Raw genomic sequence first — 13684 nt, 5'->3', positions numbered from 1 at the left:
TGAGACACTTTCCCCCTCAGCATAATACTGACTAGTCAAAACAGGTCTGGGAATTGTGCAACCCTTCAGATATTGTTGAACTACAAATTCCACCAATCATAGCCAGGAAAGCTAGGTAAGAAATGCTGGGAGTTGCAGCTCAAAAACATGTTCAAAAACCACACCTAAAGTGCATTTGTTGTATCCCCCATTTTCACATTGTGAATTAAACAATTAAATGTATGCAGAAGGGTGGAGGAAAGAGCCAGTACCAATTTTAAAGGAACAGGGAAAAGGTCCATGAGATGAGCTGGGCCGAAGCAGTGTACCAGGGATCAAACAGAAGGGTTGTGGGGAAATACAATACTCTTATTCTCATCCGTCCTTCATGCAGAGATGGGAGTGGCACAGCACCTTTATAGATCAGTAATGTGAGAAACCACACAGTGAATAATGGACTATGATTCACTTTAAGAGACATTTTAGAGAAACACAATCACCCTTGGTAGCATATCATATTTTTTGTCTCTCTCCAGTGCTCTCAAATACACTGTACTGAATGTGGCCAGCTTGATCTCTGTGAATGAGCGGTCAAGACCTTGACAAAGGAATGTTTAATGTTCCTTAATGACTGTGGAGGATCCTCTGAATGACCCATTCAGCTTCATGAGTTTACTCTGAGATGAGCTCCCTGCTGGCCGGTGAGGAGCTTAAAGCCTAAATGGAAAGTAATCAGTTAATGTGGACACGGCTCCTCATAAAACATCAAGTGGGCTAAAAGGAGTAACATTTCAAAAGCTAGTGAGCAGGAAGGTTATTACCTGTTTTGTGCAATTGACAACTAATTCGAGTTCACTTTCAAAGTTGTTTTTAAGAGACATTTTACAGACATTTCAACAGGAGTTTTTCAAATCATATGCCCCTCTCTCTTAAACAACCCATGGTATTTGACAGGTGCATAAATGGTACATGTGTTACTAGGAGTAAAGAGGTGCAAGAGGGAAAATGCTGCAAACCACTGGAAAAAATGGATTGTGCAGGTAATCAGATACCATTGTTTTAGGACAACTTCCCTCAATCTGGTATTTTCCACATAATCAGGACTAGAAATTCTCCCATGCTCAGACAGCAATGGTATTGTGGAGTATGCATGGAAAGTGCCAACCTCGGGTAGGTGATTTAAAGTGACAGGGCACCTCTGCCAGTTATTACTGTTATTGTACTGTGCCTTCAGCTTCAACTAATAACAACCCTGTGAAGGAGAAATATCCAATAGGCCCTAATTTTTAAAAGTCCTGCTCTGATTTTGCAAATGCAGACCTATTACTTCCTTGATCAGATAACATGGTTTTCCTACAGTTTTCAACTTTACTGACCATTATAATTTTTCCCAATCATGTCATCTCAAGATATGTCGAAAGTGCAAAAGCCTCAGTTTACATTTAGGCTTAATTTGCTCCTTGAACCATTCACAATTGGCCTTCAACATTCACAGGACTTAGGGGACCAAGATCCCCATGAAAATGGGGGGAAATGCAAATATCTCAAGCACCTCCTATAGAACAGATCTCTTGTTGTCCCTTTCCTCCTCCTCCTCCATTTCCTTGCATTGATTATTATAAGAGTTGTCTTTGTGCCTACAGACAAATTGCTGAAGAGTATCATTCAGAATTCTCATCCTATTTCTGTCACTGTTACTTTTATCTCTTGCCTATCCTTAACCATTTGGAGTGCTTCACCAGTCATCCAGTGAGGCTTTTCTTCTGTTTGGCTACAAGATAGTCTTTCTGCATCTCCCCTCCCCAATAATGTCCGGGTTTTTTTTTTTGGTTTTTTTTTTACTCTTCTGGTTCATGCTCAGTTAGGCTTAGTAGTGCAAATCTGTTCTTTACATGGTCTTTAAATTCTACAGGGATGTTCTTTAGATTGTGTTTTTGCACTGTGATTGATTGAATGTACTCCTTTAGCTTTACTTTAATACTTTTAACAAAAATACACCATTTGCAGGAAAAACCTCAACCGAAGTATTATATGTCCTTTTCCACAGTAAGCTAATGTTTCTGAATGATAACATTAATGATTAACATAATAGTAACTTAATGTGATGAAATTTAACCCATCTAATGCTAATATAAATGGATTAGGTTCCCAAGCTCACTAACAATGAATGAAACGTGTTAAGCCTTTTTTTATTATACAGATGTTCCAACTTTACCATTTAAAGCAAAGTACCATCACAGATAGAGTTATATGTGCACTCACTTGCTCTCTGAATCTACTGGTTCTTGCCTGATACTGGTTCTTGCCTTTGTATCCAAGAGATTCTCATTGTTTATCTGTAAATAAATCAAATATTGGTTCATTCCTGCATGGGTAAACATAAGTCTCCAGTATTCTTTCATCCCAAGGAAAGCAAACTTGGTAGTCCTGGTGCACCAGAAATTTCTCGCATTGGTCCACTTAATTCCATATTGCCTACCTTACATGGCAGCGGCTTTTCAGTGTTGTGGGGTCCCTCTTGATTTTTGTGTGTGTGTCAGGAGCGACTTGAGAAATTGCAAGTCACTTCTGGTGTGAGAGAATTGGCCGTCTGCAAGGACATTGTCCAGGGGACACCTGGATGATTGATGTTTTTACCATCCTTGTGGGAGGCTGGAGCTGACTGAAGGAGCTCATTTGCCCCCCCCCCCCCCGGGATTTGAACCAGCAACTTTCAGATCAGCAACCCAACCTTCAAGTCAGCAGTCCTGCCAGCACAAGGGTTTAACCTAGTGATTTCCAAAGTGGGCGTTGGAGTGATCCAGGGGGGCGGTGATGGCACCTATTAGGACATTGAGGCGGGGCCAGAGGAGGGGCGGGGCCTCTTCCCAAGTGCCGGAGACAGGGCTGAGCACCTGAGGCGCCTGTTAGGACACACAGGGGGCGGAGCTAGAGAAGTGGGAGTGGCTTCTTCCCAAGAGCCCAAGACAGGGCTGAGAATCTATACCTCTCCTGAGGCGATTGTTGGGACACAGAGGGTGGAGCTAGGGAAGGGGGCTGGGCCTCCTTCCAAGAGTCTGAGACAGGGCTGAGCCTCTATGCTTCTCCTGAGAGGCCTTTTAGGACTAAAGGGCGAGGCTAGGGGTGGGGTCTCTTCCCAAGAGCGCAAGACAGGGCTGAGCCTCTGTATACATCCCCTGAGGTGCTTGTTAGAACACGGGGGCGGGGTATAGAGGTTCGGCCCTGTCAGGCACTTGGGAAGTAGCCCCGCCTCCTGGGATAGGGATAGAAGCTCAGCCCTGCCTCAGAGCTTGTAACTCCGCCCATCCCAGTCCTGGCCACCCATTTGTGGCCCCGCCCACCTCCCCTTGCAGCCCTGCATCTTGGACTAGGGGAGAGGCTCAGCCCTGCCCTCTTGAGCAGGAGCCACGCCCACCCCTCTAAGCCACGCCCCACTTTCAAGGGGGTGCTGAGTCATATTTTTTCTGGAAAGGGGGAGGCAGGCCAAATAAATTTGGGAACCACTGGCTTAACCTATTACGCCACTGGGAGGGGCTTTCCCTCTTGATGAATGCTGGGGCTTTCTGTGGAAAAACATGTATTAGCTGTAATGCATTATGCCTGTGAAGTACCTCTAACAATGCTGTCTTCACCCTGAAACATCTTATTAGTGTTTTGGTAAAATGTTTGTCCTCAGGGCAAAAGGAGAAGGACATATAAGGTATATGCTTTGTTGCTTAAATCTTTGGTTTCACAGACACATAGATCTGCTCTTCCTCTCCTCCTCATATAAGGGGGACGGATTTGACCAGTTACAGTTTGGTCCCATCCACTATTAGCCACCTTCCAACAGCTTTTCCAAGCTAGTAGTTCTCCAGGCTGTGCTGGAACAACAATTCCTATTCTCCCAAGACAGAATAGGCCAAGCCAAGAATGTAGCAAGAATGGATTCTTTAAGGGTTCATGCTTTCGGTTCATGCAGGAATACTATTGAAGATCCATGCTAACTCTGATTGAGAGGCATACCTTGAGGTGTCAAGGTGTGCGATTGCATGGCATGCTCTACACAGAAGTGTCATGTTGCCAGAAGATTCATAATGGTCAGAAACATTTCAGCAGTGTTGGTGTGATAAACATTGCTCCGATGCAAAAGGATGCCAGAATGTTTTGCAGAAGTGTGCAGAGCTCCAGTGCCGCTTTTGTTTAAGGTTCCAAAGAATTAATATTGCATATCGAGAGATGGTGTGGGCAGAGGCAGCAAAAGCCTTGCAAATCCTGGGAACAGCTGGGGGGGGGGGGTGCAGCACAGCAGCAGCAGCAGGGGTGGGGGGTGGCAGGAGAGAATCCACAAGAAGCAGCCTGTATTTCTTTTTAATTAAACTCTTCAATCAACCCCCTCCCTTTTCCCTGCTCCCAAGGCTCTTCCATTAGTGTTTCCCTCCCTGTCTCAATAATGGCCTTGCAGGCCCTTCTCCCTCCTCGATGCCCCCCTCCCCAGCCCACCCCTGGGCTTTGCCACTCTCCCCTCCCACATTTGTATTTCCCAGCCCACGCTGTTCGGAGCATGATTTACGAGAAGGCCACGCCAATTCCAGTCTAGCAGGGAGTCGGGTACCACATTGGCTGAGAGAATGGCGCCGGTGCCAGGCGGAGTGGGGTTGGGGGGAGCAGGGAGGGTGCAGCTTTCCCAGAAAGGAGGTTGAAAGAGGGCAATTGGACAAAAAAGCAGGAATAGCAGGCATGGCCTGTGTAGGAAGAAACAAGCCACACAATGGCATCGGGTCCAGAGCCCCTTCCATCATTTCCCCTGCCCCACCCCACAAAGTCTGGCCGTGAGAGGAAGAGAACCGAGGGAGAATCCTGTGTGCAACTAAACAGGACAAGATCCACCAGCAGGGAAGTTCAAGGCCCAATTGCTGTAGCACAATATGTTCAGGGCAATGAGGACAAAACCCCTAAGTTTTCACTGGGGGTTGCCAACATTTTTTTCTGGTCCTGTCACACATTTTGTAACAGCTGTGATAAAAACAGGCATTCAGTAGGAAAGGCGCTTGTCTTATACAAGGACCTATAATACTGAGAAAAACTTCATGCATTCCTTCTTGGCTCAGGCATCCTGCCAGGGAAGCAGGGAAAGGAAGAAGTTGGCAACTCTATCGAGGGTCCATTAATCATTGGGTTTTAGTAGTGCTTGAAAAGTACCATTGACTGTCTTTCCAGAACTGCCCATAAGAGAACAGCCTTGCACGTCTTGGCTCCATGGACATTATAGGGATAGTGGATTGAGGAAGATAATATGCAGTGAAAGTCAAAGGCCATTTTTAAAAGATCTATTCAGTATTACATTACAAAGAAGCAACCAAACAAGAGAGTCTGTAATTTTTAAGAATGTGCGTGTATTACATTTTTTTGAAACTCTTGAGATCTATAGTAATGTTTTTATTCCTCTGTAGCAATGCTTTTGTTCCTCTGCAGCACCATTATCCACCTGGAATATTAATGTGTTGTCTGAATTGAAAAATATGAGGTTTTGTGCCTTGGGGACGCAGATCTAGGACATAAGCTCATTTGACTGCTGATAGTCAGAGTTATTCCATGCAAGACCACCACGGACAGGGGTCCTGATGTATAGGACCTGAAACACACAAAAGCTGTCACCCCTTTTCCTACCTATTTCTTTGCTTTACCTCCATGGTAAAATATTCTCTTCCAACCTGAGTAGTGTTCTTGCTGGGTCCTTTTTTCACACCCTGAAGCCATTTCCTGAAAGATCCTTTGCTGTTCTTAGCACAGAGGTGGTCCTGTGTTCTTGAGATACTGCTAGGCCATGATGACAGGAAGACAGCTTAAGAAAAAGGTTCAGTTTTTTTCCACCACTACTCTTCTTCATGACTCCAGGCCCATTCAGACTCCTGGGACTGTAAGTCTTGTCAGAAACACAAGAGGAATCCTTGGGCTGAGTATCCTAAACTAGAAATCCCAGGATTCCATAGGCGGTTGCCATGGCAGTTCAAGTGAAATCGTAGCACTATAACTATGCAATATGAAGGGGCTTTTAGATATTCAGTTCCAGAGATGTTTTTATCTTAAAGCTTCTTCTACTGCCCAGTTTCCTCCAGCTAGATTTGATAACAATTCCCATCCTTCCGAAAGAGATGCCTTGTGCTGCTGGGGTGATTGTAGCTATAATCCAACGTATCTGAAGAGTCATAGGTTGAGGAAGGCTGTTTTGTAGCCTCAATAGAGCTACAATACTTAGAAGGTGGCAGGCTGACATCCCTGCTCTCTTGGGGAGCAATAAAGCAGACAGCACAGAGCTGCAATTCCAGCCAGTGATCCCTTCCTCTTGCCTCCCATACAGCAGTGCTGCCTCCAGCTCAGAGAACAGGTGACATCACTGAACGCACTGCCCAAAAGCCCCCGGCCACAAGGGGAGGAATGATTTCATCCTTGTGACAGCTATGCTCCTACGACTATCTTCCAGCCTCTCGACCTGAGGAGGAGCCAGGGTATTTTTGCTTCTTTCACAGCTTTCCATTCATAAATCGATTGCCACCTGGGTGAATGCAAGTAAGCTCTGGCCGGCACAGTCTCAGGAATGTACTAAGGTGAGACTAAGTTTTAAATCTTCACTTAGCCAAGAGATTCACTGGATGGCATGGAACTGCTCAGAGGCTAGCTTGCCTTGCAGGGTTGTTGTGAATTATGATATCGTGCCAAGGATTCTGTATAAAAGGGGTGGAAACCATGTGGCCCTTCAGATGTTGGACTACAACTCCCAGCATTTTTCAACGGTGCTAGCTAGGTCTGCTGCGAGTTGCAGTCCAATATCACTTGGAGGCCACAGGATATCCAGCATGATGATATTAACTCGAACTCCAAAGAATGGAATGGAAAAGAGAAAAAAGGAGCCTTAGTCTGGTGTCGGAGCACAGCCCTTTAAGCAGAATAATGAATATTTGGAAGGTTACTTCTAAAACGTGATCATTTACTGCTAGAATTCTGATTTACCAACCTTCTCAACTTCATTTTTACTTATTTCATGGCTCACTGAATGTGATGACTTCTGCCCCCTCCAGTCTCTATTATTCGCCAATGAGGCACAGCCACAAATTCAATTCCCTAGGGGTTTATTGTTCCCAAAGCATTCTACCATTCCTACAAGTTGAGCTTTCCCATGTCTTCATTCCTTCACAAGAAAACCTTTACCTCCTGGGTGTGTTGCCTGCTCTCCCTGATTTCCCTGCCCTTGCCTTCTTTGTCCTTGGAAGCAGCCTTCCAAGGACAAATCATTCATCCTTTCCCCATCCTAACTCGAGCTCACTGCGGCCTCAGCTTATATAATGCTGTAACCCCCTCCTTGGCTTCTGGGTCTGCCCCTTCCTCTCAGTGACAGACCTTGAGGTGTTTAAAGTGTGTCACCCCTCAATATTCTCTACACTAGTGGTTCTCAACTTGTGGGTCCCCAGATGTTTTGGTCTTCAACTCCCAGAAATCCTAACAGTAGGTAAACAGGCTGGGATGTCTGGGAGTTGAAAGCCAAAACACCTGGGAACCCACAAGTTGAGAACCACTGCTCTAAGCCAAATTGAATCCCACCTATAGGAGAAACGCGGGATAAAAATGAATAAATAATAACAACATCCCCAACAACATCTCCTCATATATTTTGTTCTCCATATGCCTTAGCACCTCTCTCTGAGCTAGTTTCTACTTGTCTGAATCCTTTTTAATTGAACTGAATGAAGTACTCTGGCAGCAGCACCAAATATGCAGGGGCTGTTACTTCTCTCAACTTGGAAGCTATGCTTCTATTAATTCAAGCTAAGGTAGCATTTGCCTTCTTTGCAGCAGTATTGCACTGCTGGCTGATGTTCAATTTAAGATCCACAATAATTCCAAGGTAATTTTCACATGTAGTATTGCTAAGCCAAGTATCCCCCATAGTATACCTATGCTTTTGGCTTTTGTTGCCCAAATGTAGAATTTCATATTTTCCTCTGTTGAGTTTCATTTTATTGATTTCAGCCCAGTTTTCTAATTTATTGAAATTATTTTTTAATTACTTCCATATTTTCCAATGTGTTAGCTGCCCCTCCCAGTTTTGTATCATCTGCATGTTTGATAAGGATTCTCTCTACTCTGTCATTTAAAATGTTGATTAAAAACTATTGAAGATTGTTGGCTCCAGGACTGAACCTTGGGGATACTTTTACTTGCTTTTAAAGCCCCATCAAAAAGCTGCAAGCCATTATGGAAGACAATAAACACACTTAGGAAATGAGACTACACACTTTTGTTCACTATGAAAATAACTAAAAACATACAGTAACACAGTGAAGGAAGTTACATTATCCCTTGATATGTTACAATAGTATTAGAACATAACTGTGTTTTAGTAACTGCAAAACAAGATTAATAAGAACCTTTTTATACAAACAACTAGTTACAGTACTTCCAAGCTTTGAGAAATTTCCAAAATTCAATCTGCAGAATTTTCCATTAAAAGTAGCAGAAAAAACCCAGCTTGAGATTTCAAAAAAACAGAGTCAGTATTCAGCTGCATGGAGCGAGCAATGATCTGTTTCAGTTTAAGGCAGCTTGATGTGTTTGGATCTTTTCAACTAGTGAGGGCAGACGCTTTCAAAGTGAAAACATATGGATTACCTTTGCTAAACAGGGCTTGTGGGAAATGCAGGCGGACTCTGCCAGAATGTTACCTTCCCCCAACTATATAGATTCCTAGGGAACATTGAAGGTTAATGTACTTTGCACATCCAGAGTGTGTTGAGGCTGGAAACACTGATCCCCAGCATTAGAGCTATCTTGACCTGTGCCCATAGGGCTTTTGTGTCTGCTTAGTTCTGGACCCGTCATGAAGCTAAATAGGGCAACAATCTCAGCCAGGAGATGCAGGGAAGTGGGGTGCCACGCAACAGTACCCCCTAGCCTGTTCCTCCTGATCCCCTGTCTGTTGGGTTGTGTGGGACATTTAGCATCCACTCTGATTTCTTAAACTAACCTACTGCCTTCAGGGTGTCATAGAGGATGGTGGTATTCAACTGTCAGGGCCAGTCAGCTTCCATACAGCCCTCATGCTCTTCACCTCAGGCAGTGAACACCTTCTCAAGTGATCCACTGCTGCCCCCTTCACTTGCATATCAAGACTTTCATTTTCTGTTCAGGAGAAGGAGGACTAGCTTCTTCCCACTGTCTTCCTTTTCCACACCAAGGAGGTGACTAGCATTGCCTATGGAGAAAACCCCTCCTTTTCACTCCCTCCCTCCCTCCCTCTTTGAAGGGCTCCCCGGACCAGGGCTATCCCTGATGGCTGAAGCCCAGGATGCCTCTCCAGGGATGCAATCCTGCTTTTTGCATTAATTATTTACAGTGTGTTGTTCAGCTAATAATGGCCTTTCCTTGTGATTAGCTAGCTTAATGGGCTAAAATTGGCAAGAGAACAACGGAGCTTTAATCTTCTTGGGGAATGTTGGAGAGGGGAATGCCTTTCCTAGACCCTCCACACTCATGGAATATTTTTCACCCCCTCTCTAGGCAGAAGAGGCAAGAAACAAACCAGGTTGCAGATGCCTGCCATGGACTTCTCTTCTGAACGCGTTGTCCAGACTTCGATGTAACCCACTTCAGAAAGCCCTCTGGTCATCTGAAAAAGGATTGTAGTTAGCCCTCTTTACCATGGATTCTGTATCCATGGATTTCAACCATCAACAACATGAAAAAAATAAATAGATCTCAAGCCATTTTATAGAAGGGATATCATTTGACTGTGCCACTGTATATAATTGGACTGTTAGTATCTCACAAAGGACCCTGGAACCAAACTCCAGAGGATACCAAAGGTCAATTGTACATATATATTTGCCCCATTCCATCACTAGAACACCAACTGCTCCTAGGCACCTGGTCCTGTTCTGGTGGTGAACATGGCCCAAATCGGGTTTCCAGGTCAGAATAATCTCAAGTCCTTGGCATTTCAGGCCCAGACCCTGAGCCCTCCAGGCTATTTCTTGTGATGTAAGAGGGCACAGGTCCTGGTGATGTCAATAAAAAGATACATTAAGCATTCACCACAAATGCACATAGTATGCCATGGAAATAATGTTAAAATCTATGTCTAACATATCAAAAATATATGTTACCGACATACTTTTCAAAGGCAGAACTCTCCTTCTGAGCTCCTCCTGTCTGGACAAACGAGTCCAGGTCTTGAGATCTGGGAGTCTTCCTCTCTGACATGCTCATTTAAGTCATTTGGCATTTTCCTTGGCTCAAAACTTTCTAAAAATATAAGACAAGAGAGTTGATTTGATTTTCACAAGTAGCAGTACCAAACTATTTGTGGCTGTCTGATATGCATGCACATCACTTGTCATCAGCAGCTAGGAAGGGAATAAGGGCCCTTCCACACTGCCCCTTTATCCCAGGATCTGATCCCAGATTATCAGTTTATCTCAGGTTATCTGACAGTGGGGACTCATATATTTCAGTTTAAAGCAAATAATCTGGAATCAGATCCTGGGATAAAGGGCAGTGTGGAAGGGCCCCAAGACCAAAAAATGAACAATGATGATCTTCTTTCTGAAGTACCTATTATGGTATTGCAGTAGGCACAGGCTGGATCTACACTACCATATAATCCAGTATCTGATCCCAGATTATCTGCTTTGAACTGGATTATATGAGACTGCCATATAATCCATTTCAAAGCAGATAATCTGGGATCAGAAACCGGATTATATGGCAGTATATATGGAGCCTCAGATAACACTTTAGGAACATAGGGAGTTGCCTTATAGAGGTTCAGATTAGTGTGAGATCTATAACAGATATCAGGAATGTGAGACTTTTAAAAAGGCAAGGGACTTTTTACTCAGCTTAGCTTTTGACAATTGACTGTTTACTGAAGAAAGAGCTTTTAACAGGTGGGTGTGATATTTCCAATGTGCTTTTAAAGTGCTATTCACTTTAATATTATAATTTGTTTAATTCTACTTCAGTATTACAACTTTCAAAATTTTAACCTATACCTGTTTAATGAATCTTATTGTAAACCACTTCAACAGCTAGTTGAGAAAGGAAAGATATAAAGCAAAGCAAAGCAATCAAGGAGGAGAATTAGATGGCCCTCAAACTGTTGTTGGACTGTAACTACCAGCATTCCTCCCCATTGGTTTTGGTGTCTACGGCTACTGGAAGTTGTAGTCTAAAAACATGCGGATAAGGGAAGACCCCCTGCCCACAAAATAAATAACCATGGTTCAATAGCAATTTCCATGCTCCAACTCCATTGACTCTGTTGTCTGGGTGTCATGGAAGATATGGCACAATATAGTTTTGGGAGGGCCACTACACTAATAGGATCTACATTGATGGGATCTACAGTGATTCTCCACCCTTGGATTTACACTGGCAGATGCTCAAGTCCCATTATATACAATGGCATAGTGAAATGCCGCCCCTTATATTAAATGGCAACTCAAGATTTGCTTTATGGAATGTTTGGAGGAAATACTTTCAAGCTGTGGGTGTTTGAATCCATGGATAGAGAGAGCAAACTGTATCCTGCTTAATGATATCACCAGGGGCTGATCCCTGTAACATCACCAGAACATCTCAGTGAATTATCTCTACTACTCAGGTTTTGCAGGGCCTGGGACAGCAGCCCTAACAACCCTAATAATTAAGACACTACTCTTTCACAGCTAAGGGCTGGATTTGGTACTTCTTGCTTTTCAATGTGCAATGTGTGCTGGAAATGTTCTATGGAGCACTTTTGAGGGGATAGTTTTGGGGTTTGTGCATGTGGCTTTTTCTAGAAGAGAGAAGACATCACTTTAAATAGGCAATGTTTATTCTCTCTTTGCATGCATCTGAAGCTTGGTGTGGTTTTTGCACGGGCTTTGTCTGTTGTGTATGTTTTTGGTCTGTGCTTCCCAGCCAATGTTTCTGACCTGACTTTTGCTAGCTTGATGCTGCTCCCAGCTTTCTGCTCTGCTTGACAGACTCCTTGGCGGTGACCTTGGCTTTGCTTGACTCTGACTTTGGTTTCCCCTCTTGCCTTGGCTTCTGCGTTTGAACTGTCTTCCTGGCTCCTGACCTGGTTTCTCTGCAGGATTCTCAAAGACGCTTACAACTGACACACAATGGCACCAGCCCTGAATCCGCTCAAGGAGTCCCAGGTGAGGGCCCACTTTGATTGCACTCTGCTCTGGCTTCTTGCCGGAGCTGGGGCCAGGCACAAGGATGCAGCAGTTTATTTAAAGGAGGGGAAATCCCTTCTCCTAGGCTGCTAAAACCATTTCCTCCTCATTTTCAGTTGTAAAACTTCTTCCCTCCCTGGTAGCCTCCCCAAGGCTTTTTTCTCTCTGCAATAGAGCCTGAGGCTCTTTATGCATACTTCCCTGAGTAGAATTCCATTGGATTCAGCAGGACTTCCTTTAAAGTAAAATGTCCTATGATTTAAATGTTTAAGACCAACATTTTAAAGATCTCTTCCCTTTATTGATGCATTAGAAGAACAGGCAGGGGGAGAGGGGTGATTCTATGTTTAACAATTGTATAAAGATAGAAGGTCAGGAGGCAAAGTTTCTGTAACAAGCTATGCCTAATGAAAATACTTTTTTAAAAAAATTCAATAATTTTTATTGATAATTCAGCCAAGGAAATATACGGAAGTATTACATATATGTTTCAGATGAACTGTAATATTACAAGAAGAACTTACAACACATATCCCTAAATTTCTTAACTTCCTCTATTTCCCCTCTATATAGTTTTAAAAATTAATATACAATTAAAAACAAAAATAAATTAAATTAAAATATTAAAATGGACTTCCCACTTACCAACTTAAAAACATTATGTATTTTAAAAGGCACAGGAACTTTGTCTTTCGCTTGTGGTCACCCTGTAGCTGGATCATCCAGTTGTTCTTTTAAAAGTATACGTCACATTATATTTATATAAGTTAGCTATTCATGGCATTTTTACCAATAGGTAAATGGTTTCACTGTCCCAAATTCTGCCCTAATTTAATCATTAAATTTTAAAAAATATTAAGCAATGTGTTTTGCTTAATTCACTTCTATGGTTAGTAACATGAGCTGATGAATCACTGCATCAACCTCCTCACAAAAATTATCCTAGCCGAATCTCACAATAACTCACAGAAGTTAGAACTAAATCATTTTAACTGGGAATTTGCATGGCAAACAGAAAAGTGAAAACACTAGGAAGCAATGCAAAGCATAAGTTCCTGCAACTTCATAGACCAGTGGTTCTCAATCTGTGGGTCCCCAGATGTTTTTGTCCTTCAACTCCCAGAAATCCTAACAACTGGTAAACTGGCTGGGATTTCTGTGTGACACCTCAGGCAGCGTGAGCACTGGGAATCAGACACGAAGGCCAATAAACAATCTAATATCTTTATTAAGGAAATAAAGGAGGCAATAAAAAATAAGCAGAGTATATAGTCCAGCAGTAGACCTTTCAGGAAAGGTCAAATATAGTCCAGTAATATGTAAGCAGATATCCAGTATTAGAATTCAAAGTTTTAAATCCATTAACCGAAACACACTCAAACCGGCAGGCTGTTTGAGTGGGGAATTAAGGCAAGAGCTGTCCAGAGTTCCAGGGCTCAATCCGGGGCTAGGATGCAAAGCAAGGCAAAGTTAGTTGTGGTAAAGCTGAATCACTGTCCAGGCTT

General features: G+C 43.2%; 1 long non-coding RNA gene across 1 annotated transcript; it reads right to left on the bottom strand.

Annotated features, from left to right (window-relative positions):
- Positions 1-8239: 8239 nt before the first annotated feature.
- LOC103277846 (uncharacterized) lies at positions 8240-12225 on the bottom strand. The gene is made up of 3 exons (XR_505712.3): positions 11931-12225; positions 10127-10257; positions 8240-9622 (listed from the first exon to the last, which is right to left on the bottom strand). It is a non-coding gene; the product is annotated as an uncharacterized LOC103277846 (long non-coding RNA).
- Between the last annotated feature and the right edge of the window lie 1459 nt (positions 12226-13684).

The sequence above is a fragment of the Anolis carolinensis genome, chromosome 2 (genome assembly GCF_035594765.1).
Source record: "Anolis carolinensis isolate JA03-04 chromosome 2, rAnoCar3.1.pri, whole genome shotgun sequence".
NCBI classification, from domain to species: domain Eukaryota; kingdom Metazoa; phylum Chordata; class Lepidosauria; order Squamata; family Dactyloidae; genus Anolis; species Anolis carolinensis.
The sequence above is the reverse complement of the archived record's forward strand: the minus strand, read 5'-3'. Positions and strand labels throughout refer to the sequence as shown.